The 24,733-nt window shown below is 45.0% G+C and overlaps 1 pseudogene; it reads right to left on the bottom strand.

The window, feature by feature from the left end:
- Positions 1–460: 460 nt before the first annotated feature.
- On the bottom strand, positions 461–975 carry LOC119357901 (annotated as a pseudogene).
- Between the last annotated feature and the right edge of the window lie 23,758 nt (positions 976–24,733).

The following is a 24,733-nucleotide window of genomic DNA, read 5'->3' as shown; positions in this document are numbered from 1 at the left end:
TTGGTCTTCATTGCTCCTCTGCATGTTTGCACTCATGGTTTTAAAATATCAACATGGCAAGAAAAATATAGTAATACTCACGCATCTTGTGGGCAACATTAAAGCACGCATCTGCCATGTTAGAGCATCTCCAACAGAAGCGCAATGCGTGACACGTTTAAAAAGCTTTTATAGCTTCGGAATAGGCAGTTTTTGCGGGCCACGGAGTGCTGGCTCTAGCGGCCGCTGCAAAAAAATTGCGTGCGCGCGCTCCAGCAAACGCACTATATGTTTCTCCTTTCTACTCTGACTCCATACACATTCGACTCCGAGTCGATACTGGCATAGATAGATACATAGATAGTTCTCAGCATAGATGTAGCATAGATAAATAGAAAAATAGATAGTTCAACTACTCCTTGTCGTCCGACTCCGCCTCGGCGATGTCCTCCTCCGACGACTCAATGTAGGCGTCAAGATACTAATCGTCGTTGGAGTCCCAGGGCGGCACTGCTCCTAGCTTGATGTTGAATTGAGCGGCCGCCTTATGCGTACGCCCGTCCTCGCGATAGGCGGCCCGCTCCGCCCTTCTCCTCTCCCTCTCCGCCCTCCTTTGCATGTAGAACTCGTGCTCGTTGATGATGTCCTGCGGAAAGCGTTGGTGCCACAGCACCATGGCTTCCTCGTCCATCTCGGCAATGCCGAGACGGCGCTCTACCTTCGGTTGTCGCTATGATCCTCGTTGGTGATAAGCCACGGCGGAGGCGTGAGCTCCTGCGCCCGCTCCCGCGTTGGCACGTTGGGGAAGTTCATCTCTCTACGAGGCCGCCGGAGGCGCCATGTCGCCGCGTCGTACGTGCGGGCGGCCTCGTGGGCAGTGTCGAAAGTGTCGAGGCCAAGACGCATCTCGCGGAACTGGATCTCGACGGAGAAGCCACTGGAGGGGGTTGCGTGGATGCCGTGGTAGCCCCAAGTTTCCCAGCGGTGCGACGACATGGTGGTGCGGCGGCGGCAAGGCGAGAAAGACCGGGAAGAGAGCGGTGGCGAGGCACAGAGTGGTGGGAGGACGTTGGATTTTTAAAAGCACGCACGATGCCACGCGCCAAAACTAGCGCCCGCCTGGCCGCTTTTTCCCGCGCATGCGATCCTTTCCCGACATCCCTGCTATCTCCACTCTCTTCTCTACTCTTAATATATATATATATATATATATATATATATATATATATATATATATATTATATTTATATTTATCACTACTTCTTATATCTTATATATCTCTTATATATATTATATATATCTACTACTCTTGTAAAAAAAGAGTTGGTGATGATGGTGTGCCTGTCATCCTTCAATATAAGCCGTCTGATTTATATCTGATGGATAGGAAGGAAACTATGGCAATTTTGCAAAAAGATACCCACACCCCTCTCCACATTTGCAAATAAGGCCTTCCCTCGTTCATCCTTTTCTGCCACAAGATAAACTACTCGTACAAATGCATCTTGATGTTCCCTGCAACACATGGGCATCTTGCTAGTTCTAAAGAACTTTCCATCATTTGCCACACTACTGGTTGCAGATGAAGAACCTACCCAAGGACAACGCAATACAGGAGCGACTCACAATTACAAGGTGATATTCTGTTGGACAATGCAAGCTATAACCAATTACTTTTACGGGAACAATAGCAGCCAGGAAATTTGAAGGGTAGGTATGAACAAAATGGGAACTGCACATGTACGGCTAAGAGATTCAATAGACACATTACCAATTGAGGAGGAGTGCGATGGTTGTGGTGGCCTTTGTGCATCATGGTCGGCAATGGGAGTCAGTTCATTGTCCACAATGATGGTGCTTCTGCGCTTCGCATTGGCTTTCGAGAAGCAGATCCGAGACCGTGGAAGAAGGTGCCGGGGAAGAGGCTCCATGTACGACGATGATGGTGTACCGACTCCAGTGCGGCATACGACATCGTCGATGAGGCAGATGCATCACGGTGGACGAGTGTGCCCATGTAGAAGGGGAGGAGCACAAAGGCTGCGGTGCCGTGGAGAAGTCTATTTTGCGGTGGGATAGAAAATGGGGAGTATTCAAGTGTACTACCCTGGGTGCCGGGGTGGGGTTGGCTGGGTAGGGTGAACCTGTAAGTTACCAAAACAGCCCCCTACCAACCATCATCCGTAGCCGTGTTCCAAAGGGTATGATGGTAACTTCGCACTGCTCGAATCAGGGTCGTGGGAGATTTTCTCGCCGACCTCAAAATTTTGTAACACTAAACTCTTGGCGTGTTGGGTGATTGGGCTAAGCAACTAGCGAGTAGTACTAGTAACTACTAGTACTCCCTCCGTTTTTATTAACTCTGCATATTAGGTGTGACCAAAGTCAAACTTCATAAAGTTGGACCAAGTTTATAGAAAATATAAACATTTACCATAACAAATATGTATGACGTGAAAGTACATTCAATAATGAATCTAATGGTATTTATTTGTTATTGTATATGTTAATATTTTTTGTTATAAACTTTGTGAGAGTTTACAAAACTTGACTTTGGCCAATGCTAATACGCGAACTTAAAATAAAAACGGAGGGAGTACACGTTTGTTTTCTTAGTTTGTAGTGGAATTAATCATTTGTTGTAATCGTGAAATAAATATATTAGGCTATTGACTTCGAATGTAATGGTTTATACAATTCAATAGTTAGAATCATTGTTGAATTCCAAGATGTATACGAGGTCTATAGTACTTCACAATATGCTCAAACTCACATAATCTGAGTCAAATGAAAATCTAAATGCATTTCATATTTATTACTTTGTAGGATGCAACAAAACCAACCATAACTCTACACGATCCATTATAAAAGCAACATTTTGAACACATCCCAATGTGTGAATGAAAAGTGTAGAGAGAGCTTGCGAAGATGGAGCAGATAGGGCGGGAAAGATTGTATGTATGTGGGAGAGAGAGTAGGACACAAACCTAACGAGAGAGAGAGAGAGAAGTTAGGTCTGTGAGAAAGATGGAGACATGTAATATATGTGAGATGCGTGTGCATCCAGATTTTGTACACGTGGAAGGAGAAGAGACAACGGGTTTGATGAGAGAGCTGTAAAATAATGGACGAGAGGGGAAGGATCTAGTGGGTTGAGGGATTGATAATTTTGTGCGAAAGAGAGGGGGGAGGAGTCAGTCAGCCGTTGTCACATCATCCTGCTTCCAAATGGCCCCGCATTCTCTAGTGCAGTGTGGTCGCCGTCTTCGATCTCCTCGATGCCCTCTTTGAAGATTGAGGTGGTGTGCATGCTGGGGTGCAGATAGGCACAAGCGAGAGTGGTCGCCATATAACCTTGGATGGGGATGAATTGTGTGCTCTGGGGAGGGGGGAGTGTGTGTCCAGTGTGTGTGTGTGTCAGATATTGAGAGAAATCAAACCTATGGAGAGAATGTGTGTGTATGTGACGGAAAGCTACATGCTAAGTAGGGTTTTCATGAAGAGATTGTGCGTGCGAGATAGAGAGCGATGTGAGGGCCTTGAGGTGGGCAGGGGCCGGGTGAGGGTGTCAAAACGTGTGCGTTGGTGCATGTGTTACATGCGATCATGCGAGGGACGGATGAATCGAGAGAGATGGTTGTTGTGTTACGGATGGTCCTCTCTCTCTCACACACACACACAAGTACAAATAGAAGACCATTCTCTCATGTATGCACAACGTATCGGCATCTCTCTATGTCTCACTCATGCATGATCATTTGCACATTCATGTCTCTCTATGTCTCTATCACACGCACACCGTCTTCATATTGCCCTTCCGCCACAACACACATATGGACATATACACGCGTTCTCTCTCAGTCACACACACAGAATCAGTATTAGAAAAAACTAGGGCGCACCTAAAACGTCCAAATCCAAATAAGCACGAACTGAAGCTAAATTCAAATATATGGAAATATTGTAGCATGAAGAACTTTTCCAGGAAAAAAAAGGAGAGTAATATTTGGGGATTGTTTTCACACACACAGAAAGGTTAGGTGGATGTCCTTTGAGCGCGACACGGTGACGCACTGTTCGATCAACCACGCGGCCGCGGTGCACGCGCTTGCACAAGATTCTGTATCAATGTTGTGCTAACTAATATGGTAGTATAAGCGCTGCCTCGGTCTAATGTTTACGTGTACTAGTACGGTGTTCTTTCAAATTTGACCAACCCTATATAAAACTAAACTAAGCCCCCCATACGCGCACTCATCAATATGCCGCCGCCGTTGCGCATGTCGGTGCCTGCCTGCTCCGGCCGACCATTTCTCACCCATCACCGCCGTGTCCCTGCATCCCTGTGCCATGATGCCGAAGGCTCGCCCGCTCATGTCGTCTGCAGTCCCTCCTCACGATGCCGCCATGCTGCCAAGCACACGAGCAACTGGTAGAGCCGCGTCTATGCCTGCAGCATACGAAGAGGAGGATGAGTGTGTGCTCCAGCACGCCGGTGAGGAGGAGCTAGTGTGTCATTGTTGTCTCTGCCCATGTGGAGGAGGCGCGCATGGTGGCTGTCGCGTAGAAAGCCGGTCGCGCCCGCGTCGAGCCCGCAAACTGGGTACATATGTGGAATCTACCTTCGAGACCTTGAATGACATGTGGATTCTACAATCTGAAGAAACAATTTGGGTCAGTCGACTCTTGTGAGCCATTGGATGCAACATGGACGGCTAGAAGGGCTTCTTGAACCTCCGAAATTGATGCACTGTTCATCTTCTCTCTTAGGCATCGAGCCACCATCCCGCCACAGCCCTAACCGCCTGCCGCCACTGCCCCGCCCTCCCCTAAACCGCTTGCCACCGCCATGCTCCCCCACCCCCACCATCTGTTTAACCTCGTGCACGATCCATTTTTCCGGCAAACTGCATTCCACACCCAACACTCATAAGATAGATCATGGGCACCCTACAACCCTAATATAGATACTAGGGTAGCTTCTCTGCCGTCTTCTTCCTTCGCTCCGTCTAACTTCTTTCACAAGTCGACTGACCCAAATTATACTACTAGTACGTATTAAGTACAGTAGGAACACGAAGATACGAGCACTAGTACCAACTACAAGAAGAACAGTAGTAAGACATACTAGTAATACTGTACGTACTAAAGAGTTCAAATAATGAGAAAGAACATAAACATAGTTCTGCTGGGGGCTCAGCACAATACACACCTAAAATAAAACTAAGCAACTAGTCCGTTTGACACTGCAGTAGAACCAGCATGAGCAACGACACTGCCACCTTACTCGAAGTCCGAGTCCACGTCCTCGACTTCGTCCTCGTCCCTCTTCCTCTTCGCCGACACTTCTTTGTTGAACCGGACACTAGGCTCTGCTTCTTCATCTAACCCTTGTATATATTTAAACAAAGGTAGGCATCTGTTGCTGCGTACACGATGTGATCTTCATCTATTGTCTTCGACTCCCATGCACGATGAAACTCCGGGTGAGGTTTCTTCAGTTGAGCATGCGAAGGATCAATCATGATTGCTGCCAGGGTCAACATTGAAGGCTGAGAGGAGGGCACCAGGCTTGCCTTCTGGAGATCGAAGGGTTGTCCTACAATGAGGCCTATCCAACCCAGGACTCTCCTGTTATTTGTAAAGTCTACAGTAACGAATTTCACTCTTTTGTCCTTGAGGAAGAACTCAAATTCCTGGCACCTAATGTCGGCATGGCATATGTGGTAGACCAACTACACGTTATGTACACAAGCCTGGATCACGATGGGCTTCTTCTTCTCTGCCTCCTTTAGAAGCTTCTTGCTTTCCAGGACTGTGGTGTACTCAACATCTAGCCCAGCGACCCACTCATCCTTTGAACTTTTGAATATGCGTAGGAAGCGAGCAAGGCATGCTTCCACCGTCACGGATCTACGGGTGTAGATGACGATGAACTCATCGCCGGTGATGGTTCTAACCTGGTACTCAGGGGCGATCATGGAGATTTGGGAGGCCGTGGATTTTGGAGGCGGGTTAGGAGAAGTTGAACTAGTGTAATGTGAAAGGACAGGACGACTGGGAGCGAACTGTTGTAAGGTAGAATACGAGGAAGAGTAGGGCGTGCGAACGGCGTGGGGTGGTTGGCTTGCCCGGTGGATAAACGGCTGCATGCCCCCAAAGAGTTCTCGAGTACTATACAGGACCCACTAGATGTCATGTCTACTAGACCCATATTGTAGGCCTGACAGTATAGCTTCTCCGTGTTCGCACGCCATGCCGACGTGTGCATGTAACTTCACTTAATTTCGTGAACTATCACGCCTCCCACGACCTTCGCCTCCCTCGCACGGTCGCGCCCTTTGAGACTTCGGATGGCTATAAATGAGCATTTTTTTGACAACTCCACATGCATGATACTCCCTCTAGTCCTTTTTACTCCGCGTAAGATTTGTGTCAAGTCAAAGTTTTCAAAGTTTTTGACCAAATTTATACTAAAAATATCAATATCTACAATACCTGCTACATCTTGAGCATGCGTTGGTTTTCCCTTGAAGAGGAAAGGGTGATGCAGCAAAGTAGCATAAGTATTTCCCTCAGTTTTTTAGAACCAAGATATCAATCCAGTAGGAGATAACACGCAAGTCACCTAGTACCTGCACAAATAATCAATAACCTTGCAACCAACGCGATAAAGGGGTTGTCAATCCCTTCACGGTCACTCGCAAAAGTGAGATCTAATAAAGATAGTAAGATAAATATTTTTGGTATTTTTGTTGTATAGATTGGAAAGTAAGGATTGCAAAATACAGTAAATAGGAAACTAGAATTCTAGATCGGAAACTTGTATGATGTAAAATAGAAGATTATATGATGGAAAATAGAACCAGGGGCCATAGGTTTCACTAGTGGCTTCTCTCAAGATAGCATATATTACAGTGGGTGAACAAATTATGCCGAGCAATTGATAGAAGAGCACATAGTTATGAGAATATCTAGGCAATGATCATGAATATAGGCATCATGTCCATGTCAAGTAGACCGAAACGATTCTGCATCTACTACTATTACTCCACACATCGACCGCTATCCAACATGCATCTAGAGTATTAAGTTCATAAGAACAGAGTAATGCATTAAGCAAGATGACATGATGTAGAGGGATAAACTCAAGCAATATGATATAAACCCCATCTTTTTATCGTCGACGGCAACAATACAATACGTGCCTTTCTGCCCCTACTGTCACTGGCAAAGGACACCGCAAGATTGAACCCAAAGCTAAGCACTTCTCCCATTGCACGAAAGATCAATCTAGTAGGCCAAACTAAACCAATAATTCGAAGAGACTTTCAAATATATCAAATCATGCATATAAGAATTCAGAGAAGAACCAAATTTTATTCATAGATAAACTTGATCATAAATCCACAATTAATCGGATCTCGGCAAACACACCGCAAAAAGTATTACATAGAATAGATCTCCAAGAACATCGAGGGGAACTTTGTATTGAGAACCAAAGAGAGAGAGAGATAAGAAGCCATCTAGCTAATAACTATGGACCCGAAGGTCTGTGGTAAACTACTCACACATCATCGGAGAGGCTATGGTGTTGATGTAGAAGCCCTCCGTGATTCCCCTTCCGGCAGATCGCCGGAAAAGGCCCCAAGATGGGATCTGACGGGTACAAAGGGTTGCAGCGATGGAAAAGTGGTTTCATGGCCCCCCTGATATTTTTAGGGTATAAGAGTATATATAGGCAAAAGAAGTACGTTGGTGGAGCTCCATGGGGCCCACGAGGGTGGGTGCGCCTACCCCCTGGGCGCGCCCTCCTGCCTCGTGGCCGCCTCGCGGAGTTCCTGACTTCAACTCCAAGTCTTCTGGATTGCTTTCATTCCAAGAAAGATCATCGTGAAGGTTTCATTCTGTTTGGATTCTGTTTGGTATTCCTTTTCTGCAAAATACTGAAATAGGCAAAAAAAATAGAAACTGACACTGGGCCTTCAGTTAATAGGTTAGTCCCAAAAATAATATAAAAGAGCATATTAAAGCCCATTAAACATCCAAAACAGATAATATAATAACATGGAACGATCAAAAATTATAGATACGTTGGAGACGTATCAAGCATCCCCAAGCTGAATTCCTGCTCGTCCTCGAGTAGGTAAATGATAAAAATAGAATTTTTGATGTGGAATGCTACCTAACATATTTTTCAATGTAATTTTCTTTATTGTGGCATGAATGTTCAGATCCAAAAGATTCAAGACAAAAGTTTAATATTGACATAAAAATAATAATACTTCAAGCATGCTAACCAAGCAATTATGTCTTCTCAAAATAACATAGCCAAAGAAAGCTCATCCCTACAAAATCATATAGTTTGGCTATGCTTCATTTTCGTCACACAAAATGCTCCAATCATGCACAACCCTGATGACAAGCCAAGCAATTGTTTCATACTTTAGTATTCTCAAACTTTTTCAACTTTCATGCAATATATGAGCGCGAGCCATGGACATAGCACTATAGGTGGAATAGAATGGTGGTTGTGGAGAAGACAAAAAATAGGAAGATAGTCTCACATCAACTAGGCATATCAATGGGCTATGGACATGCCCATCAATAGATATCATTGTGAGTGAGTAGGGATTGCCATGCAACAGATGCACGAGAGCTGTAAGTGTATGAAAGCTCGACAAAAGAAACTAAGTGGGTGTGCATCCAACTTGCTTGCTCACGAAGACCTAGGGCAATTTGAGGAAGCCCATCATTGGAATATACAAGCCAAGTTCTATAATGAAAAATTCCCACTAGTATATGAAAGTGACAACATAAGAGACTCTCTATCATGAAGATCATGGTGCTACTTTGAAGCAAAAGTGTGGAAAAGGATAGTAACATTGTCCCTTCTCTCTTTTTCTCTCATTTTTTTGCTTGGGCCTTCTCCTTTTTTATGGCCTCTTTTTTATTTTTCGTCTGGAGTCTCATCCCGACTTGTGGGGGAATTATAGTCTCCATCATCCTTTCCTCACATGGGATAATGCTCTAATAATGAAGATCATCACACTTGTATTTACTTACAACTCAAGAATTACAACTTGATACTTAGAACAAAATATGACTCTGTGAATGCCTCTGGCGGTGTACTAGGATGTGCAATGAATCAAGAGTGACTTGTATGAAAAATTATGAATGGTGGCCATGCCATAAATACGATGTCAACTACATGATCATGCAAAGCAATATGACTATGTTGAAGCGTGTCATAGTAAACGGAACGGTGGAAAGTTGTATGGCAATATATCTCGGAATGGCTATGGAAATGCCATAATAGGTAGGTATGGTGGCTGTTTTGAGGAAGGTAAATGATGGGTTTATGGTACCGGCGAAAGTTACGCGGCACAAGAGAGGCTAGCAATGGTGGAAGGGTGAGAGTGCGTATAATCCATGGACCCAACATTAGTCATAAAGAGCTCACATACTTATTGCAAAAATCTACAAGTCATCAAAACCAAGCATTACGCGCATGCTCCTAGGGGGGTAGATTGGCAGGAAAAGACCATCGCTCGTCCCCGACCGCCGCTCATTTAGATACATTATAACTATGCACATTCTGAAGCCTCTCACGCAGGCAGGTTTTTCAGCCATCCGATCCAGATCTTTCGACTTTCTGGCCATCGGATTCATGCATACTTCCTGGTTGGGTCCTGGACTGGTCGTTTGCTGCAAAAGTGGGCTGCAAACTGAATCGATGTGTGTGGTGGGCAGCTGCTCCGGTAGCAAAATATGAGTATTCTGGTTGATTGGGCCGCTTCTTCGATTTGGTGGCCTGTTTTCTCGTTCGATTGCCCGGACGTCACTCCTGAGAGTGGCAAGCGATCCGTCAAGGGCTGCCCTATTTGTTGTCCTTAATGATTTGCTTAATGGCATGATGGCAGCGGAAGAGCACCGCCCGGCTGTTCGCTTTCCAGCCAATAATAGTGTGGGAGGCCGCGGGTGGGTCGCTGGATGCCCTTCCACCTCCTCCTTACCTTGATGACCCTACTAATTCCTACCCTAGAGCACATCATCTCTTCTTCTCCATGCTCTGCACAACAACAATCTTCTCTTCTCAGCGACGGGTGACGACGGATTAGGATTTCATGGTGGCTTCCCTCACCAGTGGACTGTTCATGACTCGGCAAGATAGGGAGTGAGAAAGAACAGACAGTTTGTCATCACCGCTGCTTCTAACACATCCTCCCTTTCCAGCCTGCCTTGGCCGCCCGGATCCCATCCTTGCCGCTGTTCCCACTTCAGGAGACGAACGCGTGGAAAGAAGGTACATGAGGCGCATGTCCAATTTTTCTTTTGCTTCCTCTCAAATTTGATCTATGGAATGCCATGGGGGCTAGGCGGATTTGGGAGGGCTCGTGACCACAAGCCTCTATTGCAGACTCTCCTTGCAGAGGAAAAAAATCTCCGGAGTCGAGGCCGCTGCAACAGAGGAATCAAGAAGGTGATGATGCTTGATGCACATAGACGATGCCATGTCTCTTTCACAACTTTTCTGAGGTCGTTGCAACACAATGAGGATTAGAGTATTCTCTTTGAAGGTATTTTCATTACAGATACTCACATATCCGTCCTTGTTCTGTCATCTTAACATCTTTGTGCATTGGCGCGAGCCTCGCTTTGAGTTTTTCTTAATTTTGATTTGTTTTCCGCAGTAAGTGATCTTCATAATTGACATTCTTCATCTGAAGTATAAGCCCATCATGCAAAACAAGGGAAAGAATAAAGTAGATGATATAGCAATACTAACTATTGATATTGGCAACTTTGTACATGATGTATGATCCTTGAGTTTATTGGTATTCTTCTGCAGGTATCAAGAAAATTAAACGTTATGTACAGAGAGATTAAATACTTCTGATCATAACAGATCAAAATGGTGGTGCGCCGTTCTGTTCAAATGGTAGCACTTCACTGATGTTGGCACAGCTACCCTTATACGGGCTTTGGATTGGACTGACTTCAGCTCTTCAGAGTGACTGAGTACTACATTACATACATGGGTGTGGGCCTCCCCTGCGGATCCTTGCTACAACGAATGAAAATTGCAGGCAGACAAACACTTGATGGAATAGGTTGGCTTGAGAGGACCGTGGGTCTCCAAATTCAGAACTTAATTGTTAACCATCTCTTGGTTAGTAATATTAAAACATAAATAACTTCCCATGTTATTTCAGGTGAATGAGAGGACCGTGAAGCTTACAGAGGCTATGGAATCTATGGTGATCTGATGTCATAGAGCAGCGTCTGAGCTCTTGATCGCTTGAGTAAACAGCCGTCAAAAATTAGTAAACTGTGAGTGCTACCTGCACTATCCAACTGTTATAATGAACTCTGTTGTTCAGTCCATCCTTGTGGTGCTGTAATTTGTAATTAGTTCTTGGATCGATTATTTTAGATGGACTACAACATTATGTACTAATTTTCCCTAAACCAAGTTGTGATATTTTCTCATGGATTTCTAAGCAAATTGCAATGGTTGGTAGTACTTAGCCACTTGATTCTACCAATATCTGTTTTAGAATTTTGATTTTAGAAGCTCATTTGCTCCCCTACTATAGATGAACCCCATAATGATTCAGATGGTATCATCCAAACTCTATTCCAAAGCAAAGTACTTGGATCCCATTAAATAAAGAGGTTGTTTTGTTGATTTTTCTTTCAAATTTTCAAGGAAGATATGGTGTGACTTCAAATACATTTATGTTTGATTGGATGGATATTTTTTTAGCGTTAAACATGTGTAATGTATTGACGATTCATGCTTCAACTCACAAACAAGCTGAGTTCTTTTGCAATTTTAGTTTTTAGGTCATTTAAAGGGTTGAACATTATATTGGAATCTAGTAACAGCTTCCTGTCCTCCACGTTGTTAGAAAAAAGACCTCCTTCAAGACTGCTTTATTGCTATTTAAGTTGTAATACTACAATGTTTATAGAGCTTAGCGTTAATTGAATATTTATGTTCATGAATAAATATGTGTGTCCCTTGCAATATGTTGTACATATACTTAACTTGAAGATTTAAATTCCATGTTCAGACAATATATTTATGGAAATTCATACTATCTTATCGCGAAAATGGACGGGCGCGGCAACGCGCGCCATCAATGGTCTAGTAAGGAAGGTAATCAAAGAAACACCTCATGCTTCAAATTTGTCACACGGTGGTTACCATACGTGCATGCTACGGGACTTGCAAACCTCAACACAAGTATTTCTCAATTTCACAATTAATCAACTAGCATGACTCTAATATCACCATCTTCATATCTCAAAACAATCATCAAGTATCAAACTTCTCATAGTATTCAATGCAATCTATATGAAAGTTTTTATTATACCCATCTTGAATGCCCATCATATTAGGACTAATTTTATAACCAAAGCAAATTACCATGCTGTTCTAAAAGACTCTCAAAATAATATAAGTGAAGCACGAGAGATCAATAATTTCTATAAAATAAAATCACCACCGTGCTCTAAAAAGATATAAGTGAAGCACTAGAGCAAAATTATCTACCTCAAAAGATATAAGTGAAGCACATAGCGTATTCTAATAAATTCCGATTCATTTGTGTGTCTCCCAAAAGGTGTGTATAGAAAGGATGATTGTGGTAAACTAAAAAGCAAAGACTCAAATCATACAAGACGCTCCAAGCAAAACACATATCATGTGGTGAGTAAAAATATAGCCTCAAGTAAAGTTACCGATAGACGAAGACGAAAGAGGGGATACCTTCCGGTGCATCCCCAAGCTTAGGCTTTTAGTTGTCCTTGAATTTTACCTTGGGGTGCCTTGGACATCCCAAAGCTTAGGCTCTTGCCACTCCTTATTCCAAAATCCATCAAATCTTTACCCAAAAATTGAAAACTTCACAACACAAAACTTAACAGAAAATCTCATGAGCTCCGTTAGTATAAGAAAACAAACCACCACTTTAATGTACTGTAATGAACTCATTCTTTATTTATATTGGTGTTAAACCTACTGTATTCCAACTTCTCTATGGTTCATACCCCCGATACTACCCATAGATTCATTAAAATAAGCAAACAACACACACAAAACAGAATATGTCAAAACAGAACAATGCGTAGCAATCTAACTAAATCGGATACTTTTGTAACTCCAAAAATACTGAAAAATTAGGAAGACCAGGACAATTTGTATATTGATCTACTGCAGTTGGAATTGGTATTTTATCACTCTCTGGTAAAAATGAAAATTATTTTTGTGAGCTCATACTTTCTGTTTTTATCAGCAAGATGAAACAACAATCACTCAAGAAGATCCTAAAGGCTTTACTTGGCACAAACACTAATTGAAAAATAAAAACACAATCATAAAAGAGGCTAGATAAATTATTTATTACTAAACAGGAAAAAAAGTAAAGAACAAAAATAAAATTGGGCTGCCGCCCAACAAGCGCTATTGTTTATCGCCCCTAGCTAGGCATAAAAGCAAGAATAGATCTAGCTATTGCCATCTTTGGTATTTATCTTTTTAATGGAGTTATGCTCGGATCCGGGTGGTTCCTTACGTTTCCCTTCATGCTCGGAGATTTTTAGATCTAGAGCATCCAATCGCTTATTGCAAAGAGTGATCGACGTATTCATAGGGTGAAGGTTCCCGCCAACATTTTTAAGAGGTTCAATAGATTTTTGCAATTCGCATAATTTCTCTAAAACTTGGGTTCCTTATTGAGCAAGATGTAGTTCCTTTTATGGGGGAAGTACTCCTACTATTCCCTCTTTAATCTCATAAGAAATACTGCGATCAATTTCAATAAAATTCCCATTAGTGGCAAAATCCAAGAGTTGTCTATGGGTTATGGTTAGACCAACATAAAAATTACGAAGTAAAATCTTGAAATCTCCTTCTATAGTGCAACTACGATAGGATTCTATCATCCTATACCAAGCATCTTTTAAGTTTTCACCTTGTCTTTGTTTGAAGTGAAGAACTTCAAAATTGGGAGACAAAGGAAGGGAGAAAGGGCTAGCCATGACGGCAAAACAAACGATCTAACACACGGACACACAAGTGGAAAGCAAAAAGAGGTGAATGGAAAAGGGGCGAAGAAAACGGCAAAGGTGAAGTGGGGGAGAGGAAAACGGGAGGCAAATGGCAAATAATGTAATGCGAGGGAGAACAGTTTGTGCTGGGTACTTGGTATGTCTTGACTTGAGCATAGATCCCCCCGGCAACAGCGCCGGAACTCCTTCTTGCTACCTCTTGAGCATGCATTTGTTTTCCCTTGAAGAGGAAAGGGTGATACAACAAAGTAGCGTAAGTATTTCCCTCAGTTTTTGAGAACCAAGGTATCAATCTAGTAGGAGATAACACGCAAGTCACCTAGTACCTGCACAAACAATCAAGAACCTTGCAACCAACGCGATAAAGGGGTTGTCAATCCCTTCACAGTCACTCGCAAAAGTGAGATCTAATAAAGATAGTAAGATAAATATTTTTGTTATTTTTGTTGTATAGATTGGAAAGTAATGATTGGAAAATAAAATAAATAGGAAACTAGAATTGCAGATCGGAAACTTATATGATGTAAAATAGAAGATTATATGATGAAAAATAGACCCGGGGGCCATAGGTAGGTGAACAAATTACTACCGAGCAATTGATAGAAGAACGCATAGTTATGAGAATATATTACGGTGGGTGAACAAATTACTGCCGAGCAATTGATAGAAGAGCGCATAATTATGAGAATATCTAGGCAATGATCATGAATATAGGCATCACATCCGTGTCAAGTAGAACGAAACGATTCTACATCTACTACTATTACTCCGCACATCGACCGCTATCCAGCATGCATCTAGAGTATTAAGTTCATAAGAACAGAGTAATGCATTAAGCAAGATGACATGATGTAGAGGGATAAATTCAAGAAATATGATATAAACCCCATCTTTTTATCCTCGATGGCAACAATACAATACGTGCCTTTCTGCCCCTACTATCATTGGCAAAGGACACCGCAAGATTGAACCCAAAGCTAAGCACTTCTCCCATTGCAAGAAAGATCAATCTAGTAGGCCAAACTAAACCGATAATTCGAAGAGACTTGAAAAGATATCAAATCATGCATATAACAATTCAGAGAAGAACCAAATATTATTCATAGATAAACTTGATCATAAATCCACTATTCATCGGATCTCGGCAAACACAATGCAAAAAGTATTACATTGAATAGATCTCCAAGAACATCGAGGAGAACTTTGTATTGAGAACCAAAGAGAGAGAAGAAGCCATCTAGCTAATAACTATGGACCTGAAGGTCTGTGGTAAACTACTCACACATCATCGGAGAGGCTATGGTGTTGATGTAGAAGCCCTTCCTGATCGATTCCCCTTCCGGCAGATCGCCGGAAAAGGCCCCAAGATGGGATCTCACGGGTACAGAAGGTTGAGGCGGTGGAAAAGTGGTTTCATGGCCCCCCTGATGTTTTTAGGGTATAAGAGTATATAGGCGAAATAAGTACATCAGTGGAGCTCCGTGGGGCCCACGAGGGTGGGGGCGCGCCCTCCTTCCTCGTTGTCGCCTTGTAGAGTTCCAGATTTCAACTCCAAGTCTTCTGGGTTGCTTTCGTTCCAAGAAAGATCATCGCGAAGGTTTCATTCCGTTTGGTATTCCTTTTCTGCAAAACATTGAAATAGGAAAAAAACAGAAACTGGCACTGGGCCTTCGGTTAATAGGTTAGTCCCAAAAATAATATAAAAGAGCATATTAAAGTCCATTAAACATCCAAAACAGATAATATAATAGCATGGAACAATAAATAATTATAGATACGTTGGAGACGTATCGATACCAAATATATATTTTATGAAACTACATTTCATAATGAGTATAAAAATATTGATTTGACATTGTGAATGTTGATACACTTTTCTATAAGTTTGGACAAAGTAGAGGTACATTGACTTTAGACAAAACTTATATGCATAATGCAAACTAGTTCCTCCGTCCAGGTGCATGCCATGTCCTATCAGTCATCACAACAAGGTTAGCTATTAGAGTACTACTACCTCCCTTCTAGTTTAAAGGGCTCGATTCAAAATTTTCACCTACTCTTACCAAGAAAGAGGCGGTGGAATTGTTTTTGTAGTTTGCAAAAGTACTCAATTAATGATCTCGTTCTTCACAAAAAATGTGTTTACCAATGCATTATCGCATTGCATGCATGCATGAACACTAGTAAATGACAAAGATTTTTACATGCACTAGCAAGATGCCCGTGCGTTGCACGGAACATCAAGATGCATTTGTTTGAGTAATTTATCTTGTGGGAGAAAAGGATGAATGAGGGTAGGCCTTATCTGCAAATGTGGAGAGGAGTGCGGGTAAATTGTCATAGTTTCCTTCCTATCTGTTAGATATACATCGGACGGCCTATATTGCAGGATGGCAGGAACACCATCGTCACCAACTCTGCTTTTTATAAGAGTAGAGATTAGTTAATATTCTCTTTAGGCTAGTCATAGTGGAAAGTATCATATACTAGTATCATGTGCATATACTAGTGTATGATACGGGACTACCTTTATAGTACCATGCATGACACAAAGTAGCATAGTATTTAACATGATACATTATCTACCTATGTTACTCTAACCCCCCTCTCTTCTTTAACTCTTTGCCACATCAGCATGTTTGCTATTCCCGTGTGCATGATACCAGAAGATACCACCACTATGGCCAGCCTTAATCATTGCATGCAATAATTTAGTGCACCTTGAAATCTGAACATGTGTGGGGCGTGTATGTTTTTAATGACTTGAGACTATACCTAGCCCGGCATGCAAGATGACTTATTATGCACCGTTCCCCATACCTACAGGAAGCCCGTTCTTCTCCAAATCTTTTCCTCTCCATGTCTGAAAACAATCTACCTGCTTGAATCTCCTTCTCCCTCCAGCAGTCCCACCACTCCACCTCGTGTGGAAAAAAAATCTGCATGCATGACTCTCCTCCCTCCGCGCTCGTCCAATCTATTGTGACCAACAATATTTCCACACCTTCCCTCCCCTGTAATTTACTCCAACAAATATGCCCACGTAGTTGTTACATTAATCACGCAACATATCTCACTACAAAAAAAAGACACATCCGTGACATTTTGGGCCGAACGAATTTTTTTTCTGTCATACATATGACACTTCTATGACGATAATTGTGACAAAACCCAGTATCATCATAGATGTGGTGGGCTCCTACTTCTATGACAAAAAATCATGACAGAAAATGGGCTTTTCGTCCTGGGCGGGCCGGAGACGCAGCTGCATGACATTCTTTGGGCCGTCCATGACGGAAAAAACCGTGGTAGAAGCGAGGGCGAGGAAAATTTCGGGGAGTTCCCGGTTACGATGGGAGGTCGGGGGCCGAGCGATGCGCGTTTCTCTCGTACACGTACGCGCATGTGCGCGAGGCATTGGCTCTAACTGAACCCGAGCGAGGCGTCGGGCTCTAACTGAACCCGAGCGATTGCATTGCAGGCTACACGTTACTGAACCCGAGCGATCGATCGATGGCTATTAACTGAACCCGATCGAGTGATTCCTTCGCTACTGCTGCTAACTGAAGCCGGTCGATGCTGCCTCTAGGATGAACAGTGAGCGTTGCGGGGGGCTTTGGATGAACAGTGAGCAGTGTCGTTGCCTCTGGATGAACAGGACCACGTGGTGTGGAGGGCTGTGTGAACAGTAGATAGTGGAGGGGTGCCCGTGGAGGGGTGGTTGAACAGGACCTTGTGGTTTGGAGGGTTGGATGAACAGTAGACGGTGGAGGGGTGGTTGAACAGTAGCTGGTGGAGTAGTGCGCGGTGGAGGCTGGATGAACAGGAGCCCGTGGAGGCTGGAGGAGGTCGACGATAGCCCGTGGAGGCTGGAGGAGGTCGACGGTGGAGTTGAACAGTATCTCATTGAGTCCCATTTTGCGGTATGCCACACCCCTCCCGATGAACACGACCCCCGTTTCGACCGTAGGAGGTCTGTTTCGTCCGTTTTGCGGTACGCCACACCCCTCCCGATCAACAGGACACCCGTTTCGACCGTAGGAGGTCTGTTTCCTTTGTTTTGCGGTACACCATACCCCTCCCGATCAATAGGACCCCCGTTTCGACCATAGGAGGTCCGTTTCCTCCGTTTTGCGATACGCCAGGCCTCGTTTCCATCGCTTGTTCCGTCCAAGCCCTCCTGATGAAAATGACCACGCATTCCGTTCCGACCCAGCCGGTTGGCTCCCACGCGTTTAGTTGCCTCCTGATGAACACGACGCATTCCGTTGCCTCCCCATGAACATGACGCATTCTGTTGCCTCCCCATGAACACGACGCATTCCGTTGCCTCCCCATGAACACGACGACGATGTTGTTTCTCCGTTCTGACCCAACCATGTACACGAGCCCTGTCCATACGAATGCGCGAGTAGGCGTTCGAGACCCCGCCTGTATGTACACATACGTGGCCGTATTTTCTTTCTTGCACCCTGGCCATTGTACGTACGTGTACATGCTACGTGCGCGCCTCTACTACGACACGCGCGCGCCTCTACATCGAGCAGTATGTACGTACACATTCGCGACCAGAATGACAATGCTACGTACGCTTCGACCAGGTGGGTCCCGACTGTCAAGCACTTCTTTGCGTGCGAAGATGTAGCTAGTGGGTCCCAGCAGTCAGGGGGGCGAATCGTTTTTTTTGCTCGGACGCACTTCCTTGCGTGCGAAGGTGTAGCTGGTGGGTCCCAGCAGTCAGGGGGGAAACGTTTTTTCGCGAAATACGGTGGCCCGTCCGGTGGGTCCCCGCTGTCAGGTAGAGGAATAATTATTTTGCACGTAATAAGGAGGCACTTCCTTGTTGCGGCCGTGGACCCAACTGTCGGCCTCTCCACGTACATTCCACGTCCGATGGAAGCCGTTCCTTAACCACGTTGAGCACGCCACGCCGAGAGCACCAGGGTGGTGGACGACGGTGAGGCCTAGGACGGGGATGACGCGGAGCCGGGGAAGACGCGGCAGTGGATGCCCACGCGTAGAGGAGTACGAGGGTTCACCGGTTCGCTGCGGTGTGAGGCTGCCATCACTGTAGAATAACAAGGGGTGTGGGTGAGTAGAGGGATGGCCTGGCCAGCGGTGGGAGTAGTAGGGGCGGTGAGGCCTCCGCCGCATCACAGCCGGCCACGGGAGGCAGGAGCACGAGGCACGACCGGCGCTGGTTCGGGCGGCTGGAGCAAGAAGACCAGAGGTTGAAGAAGCACTACGGCCATTGGATGGACATCGTACGATCACTGGAGCTAGAATCGTGCATATTGACTAAGTTGACAAAACCCTCCGTCCCCGTCAACTTAGTAGGCCCACAAGTCAGCCTGCCACTCTACCGGGTCCCAGATAATAGGGGGAGTATTCATTTTTTTGTGCGTAATAAGGAGGCACTTCCTTGCATGCGAAGATATAGCTGGTGGGTCCGAGCTGTCAGCGGCGGTAACGTTTTTTTCGCGAAATACAGAGGCCCTTTTGGTGGGTCCCTGATGTCAGGTGGAGGAATCATTATTTTGCGCATAATAAGGAGGCATTTCCTTGCGTGCGTCCATGGACCCAGCTGTCGGCCTCTCCACGTACAGTCCACTTCAAATGCATGTCGGTCATTGACCACATTGACCAGGCCGCGCTGAGAGCACCAGGGCGGTGGACAACGACGAGGCCTAGGAAGGGAACGACACGGAGGCAGGGAAGACTCGGCAGTTCTTTCCCACGCGGAGGGGAGTACGACTGTACGAGGGTTTACTGGTTCGTCTGCCGTCGCCGGAGAATCACAACAGGTGTGGGTGAGTAGAGGGATGGCTAGGCCAGCGATGGGAGTACGGTGGGGCGGTGAGGCCTGCGCGGCAGCAGAGCCGGCCGCGGGGAGGAGGGAGCAGGCAGTCCCGCCGGTGCTTGTTTGAGCGGCTGGAGCAGGAAGAGCCGAGATTGAAGAAGCACGACGGCCGTTGGATGGACATCGTACGGTCACTGGAGCTAGAATCGTTCATATTGACTAAGTTGACAAAGCCCTCCGTCCCCGTCAACTTAGTAGACCCACAAGTCAGCCTCCCACCATGGTGGGTTCCAGCTAGCAGGGGGAGTATTCATTTTTCTGTGCGTAAGAAGGAGGCACTTCCGGTGGGTCCGAGCTGACAGCGAGGGAACATTTTTTCGCGAAATACGGTGGTCCGTCCGGTGGGTCCCAGCAGACAGGGGCAAACGCTTTTTTCATGGAATACGGTGGCCCATCCGGTGGGTCCCAGCAGTTAGGGGGGAAACATTTTTTCCGCGAAATACTGGTGGCCCGTCCGGTGGATCCCTGCTGTCAGGTGGAGGAATAATTATTTTGCGCGTAATAAGGAGGAACTTCCTTGTGGCTGTCATGGACCCAGCTGTCAGCCTCTCCACGCACAGTACTCTTCCGATGGAAGTCGGTCGTTGACCACATTGACCACGCTGCGCCAAGAGCACCATGGCGGTGGACAACGACGAGGCCTAGGAAGGGGATGACGCGGAGCCGGGGAAGACGCGGCAGTGGATGCCCACGTGGAGAGGAGTATGAGGGTTCACTGGTTTGGCTGCAGTGTGAGGCTGCCGTCGCCGCAGAATAACAGGGGGAGTGGGTGAGTGGAGGGATGGCCTGGCCAGCGGTGGGAGTAGTATGGGGACAGTGAGGCCTCCGCGGTAGCACAGCCGGCCACGGGAGGCAGGAGCATGCGGCACGACCGGTGCTGCTTTGGGCGGTTGGGGCAAGAAGACCAGAGGTTGAAGAAGCACTACGGCCGTTGGATGGACATCATAGACCACGCTGCGAGGAGAGCACCAGGGCGGTGGACGACGGCGAGGCCTACGAAGGGAATGACACAGAGCTGGGGAAGACACGACAGTGGCTGCCCACGCGGTGGAGAGTACGAGGGTTGACAGGTTCGGCTGCCGTCGCCAAAAAATAACAGGAGGTGTGGGTGAGTAGAGGGATAGGCAGGCCAGGGATGCGAGTATGATGGGGCCATGAGGCCTTCCCGGCAGCACTGCCGGCCACGGGAGGCGGGAGCAGGCGGTTCCGATGGCGCTGGTTTGGGCGGCTGGGGCAGGAAGATCAAAGACTGAAGAAGCACGGTTGCCGTTAGATTGACATCTAACGGTCTGACGCTGGTAAAGTCGATTGTTAACTAAGTTTCTTTTTTGAGAAACCTTGTGTACGCATGAACTTAGTAGGCCCACAAGTCAGCCTCCAAATCTGTGGCAGACAACATAAATCCCATTTGCTATTTTTTGTAATTTGCAGCCCATTTGCTAATTCTTAAGTAATTTATTACAACCCATTTTCTGCCCAGGACCATGGTCAAAAAGTTCAACCTTATTTTGCATATTTTGGTGGAGTCCGAACTGTTGTAATCCCGAAATGATAAACATTTTTTAAGAACTTATTGATTTGCCAAAAAAATCGTTTTGTTTCTGTAAGCAAATAAGACGTGGGACAATTGAGTTGGTTTAAGGGAAAACCAGTGGTAAAAAAATCAGCGCCGGGTGGGAAAAAACAACAAATATAAGGATGTAAATATGAAAAGGGAATTTTATATGTTTTCAATATAATGATACGTGTATATGAACTAGTAAAACTATAGGTAGAGATTAGAAAACGGATGTAGGACATGCGTTTCAAGAGGAAAATAGAACTGGGATGTGTGTTTGATCCAGTAAAAAAACTGCCTGCGGATGTTGTAAGACAAAATATAACTAACGCTGGCGGGCCAGAGGCCAGTAGATACCTGCTGGATCTTTGTGCCCCGTTGTCGTCATGGGCTGGGCCTGTTAAAAACAAAACCAACCCTGGGCAGTCTACAGCCCAGTTGAAACTTGCTCGACCTGAAAAAACAATATACGTGCTTAATAAACAAGAGAATTCTGCAAGTACAGATTGATAACTAGGATGCAGCACGGATATTGTTTTTTCATCGTGATAATAAGTGCATGCACTTGTTTCGAAAAAATTGGAGAACTAGGAATTCGAACGGCGAGTGCTTATGCTACCCATCAAATAAAAATCAGGTGCCTGAAAATTCATTTTGAAACAAATGATTCAGCTTTATATCCACGTCGATCCTCGGCATGATGGTTGGAAGCAAATGCAAGTTCATACCAAAAGATCGTTAACAACAATACCAACTTACGGACGACAAGGTAGTACAACTACCAATACCAAACTAACTTATAATCTTTTTACTCCTGGCCCTAGTGTTCGTCTGGTAGAAAATCTTGCAGAGGACCAGGTCCCGCTCCTTCTCTTGCTCCAGGTCCCTGAGGTGGTACTGGTGCATCACCCAGTTGGTCCTCTGCTGGTCGAAGTTCTTGTTGGTGTGCAACACCAGAACCTTTTTTGCTGCCCGTCTGCCGGCCGTTGACCATCACCGGCAAGGTATTGCCGGTCTCGTGCCACATCGCGTGCATGCCGCACTCCGAATGTATCTTGTGACGCGTCCAGGTGCCCCTTTTGAATGCCCTGGAATTGCGCTAGAAGAAATGCTTCCTTAGGCCACTCAGTGTGATACCTGCAGTATTGTGGAATACAGGTTTTAGTGTACCTAGTTGGCATTTTCGTAACATCTTTGGCATGTTGCAGTCACTTGTTTCACTTTTTATTAACTGTCAAATTGTAATTGCTTCACCAGGTCTACGTCTAAAAAGAAAAATAGAGCTATAAACAAAGGAATATGTTTGTGCAAGTAGACGGCCGATCGGTGTCTTACCTGGAAGTTTCCCAGGTCGGGTGTAGCATATGCCGTGCTCGCTGTCGATGGTTGGTATGAACAAATCGATGAGAGACTGAAATCTCGCGCTGTCAGCACTCACTTTGGCCTCAAGGTGCTCGATCAGCTCCTGATCCGTGGGATCGAACTTGACGCCAGCCGGCACCACCGGCCAATCCTTCTTCAACTTGCATCGGTAATTCCAGTTATATGGTACTCAATGTATGATCAATCGACTGTTTTAAGTGAATGATGAAAGATTTCGACAGATAAGTGGTACTCCAAATATGAAGTCCACAATACCCGAACACGCCACCGGGATTCTTGTGTCACCTCACACGCAGCATGTTGTCACGTCAATTCAATGTGTGGACATGATGAATAATTTGACCAACGTATACTAGTACTGCTACTGTACTACTTACTAGTCATATTTAGTGTCACAATTTATACATAGGTTTAACTAACAAGTACGCACTTGAAGCCTAACTGATATATATGGCTTCTGCACAGCATCTCCATCATCATTATCAGTACATCCTATGCAGGTGAGTTCGGATGCACTTGATCCCAGGAAGGTATCTATCCTTCAAACCAGATGAGTGCTTCAAACTAACAACAGTACATAATATCCAACAAAAGAGGGTCGTGCTACAGCAGCAGAATACATGGCTCAGTCTAGATATCAGAACGAATCAAGTTGTGCATATTTGCTGTTGGCATGAACCACATCGCCGCATGTCGGGTTTGCAAAAGCCATCCATCGCATGGAAGCTTGATGCCTTTCACACACTGAAGAATATCTGGCAACAAGCTATGTCGATGAATCTCTGGATATGGTGATTCATGAAACCCATGGTATGATGCGTAAACACAGCCCCCCTCGCGAATGGAAGTTGCATAGCACAGTAATCATCGCCGGTGATATGATCGATGATTGGTTGGATGATCGGATAATTGAGCCCGAGGAACAAGGAGTGGTTGCCGAGGCTGTAAACCCGCCTCCAGTTGAATGCGACTGGCCCAACGAAGCTGGGATCTTTCTCGAACATGAAGCAGCCATAGGCATCAATGTCACGAACACCCCACACATTGTACTGCATGTGGTTTGATGTAATGGTTTGGTCAATTTGGTACGTGCGAATGAGCATCAAATGACCGCTGTCAGCTGAACGAGCGATAAACCACCACCCATCGGCTGGTATGATTCCAGGTCCTAGAATCATGAAGGCCAGCGCATTTGCGTCTGCTGCACCAATTCAAATTGGAGACCAAAAGGACAAAAATAAACAATCATGTTCAGAGTATGTGTGGAATTAAGATTATTATAACAGTGACACATATCATGGACAGAGAATTGCAATGCCGTGGTCATAATCATACCCCAAGTTAAAAAAATAAGCCAATGGCTTTCATATTCTAGCAATATGTCATGGTTCAAACATCATGTAACAATGAGAGGAAAACAACTATGACAGCGCCTACTCATATTCTACCATAGCACTTACTACTACTGTTGTCATACCAACTCTAAGCAATAACATGCGTTGTTATAAAAATCTTGTAAACTAGAGTAACATATAGAAATCATGATGTTATGCTCATAATATGTATTCTAACAATCATTAGATGCCAATTGTTCTCATATCAACTCTAACAATAACATGTGTGGTCATAAAAATCTAGGAAATGAGAGGAACATATAGCAATGATGTGGTTATAGACATGCTATGCATTCTAAATTTGTAACAAATGAACAGGCAGTCGTATTCATAAGGTAAAGATGAGATGAGATAGAACAATTACACGACGATAGATTCCACCAGTATAGGCAGCCAATATGTGCGTCGATCACGTAAACGATGCCATCGTGCACTATAGCATTAGACAGAAATGTTGCCTCAATAGGATTGATGATGAGC

The sequence above is a fragment of the Triticum dicoccoides genome, chromosome 2A, assembly GCF_002162155.2.
Source record: "Triticum dicoccoides isolate Atlit2015 ecotype Zavitan chromosome 2A, WEW_v2.0, whole genome shotgun sequence".
Taxonomy (NCBI): domain Eukaryota; kingdom Viridiplantae; phylum Streptophyta; class Magnoliopsida; order Poales; family Poaceae; genus Triticum; species Triticum dicoccoides.
The sequence above is the reverse complement of the archived record's forward strand: the minus strand, read 5'-3'. Positions and strand labels throughout refer to the sequence as shown.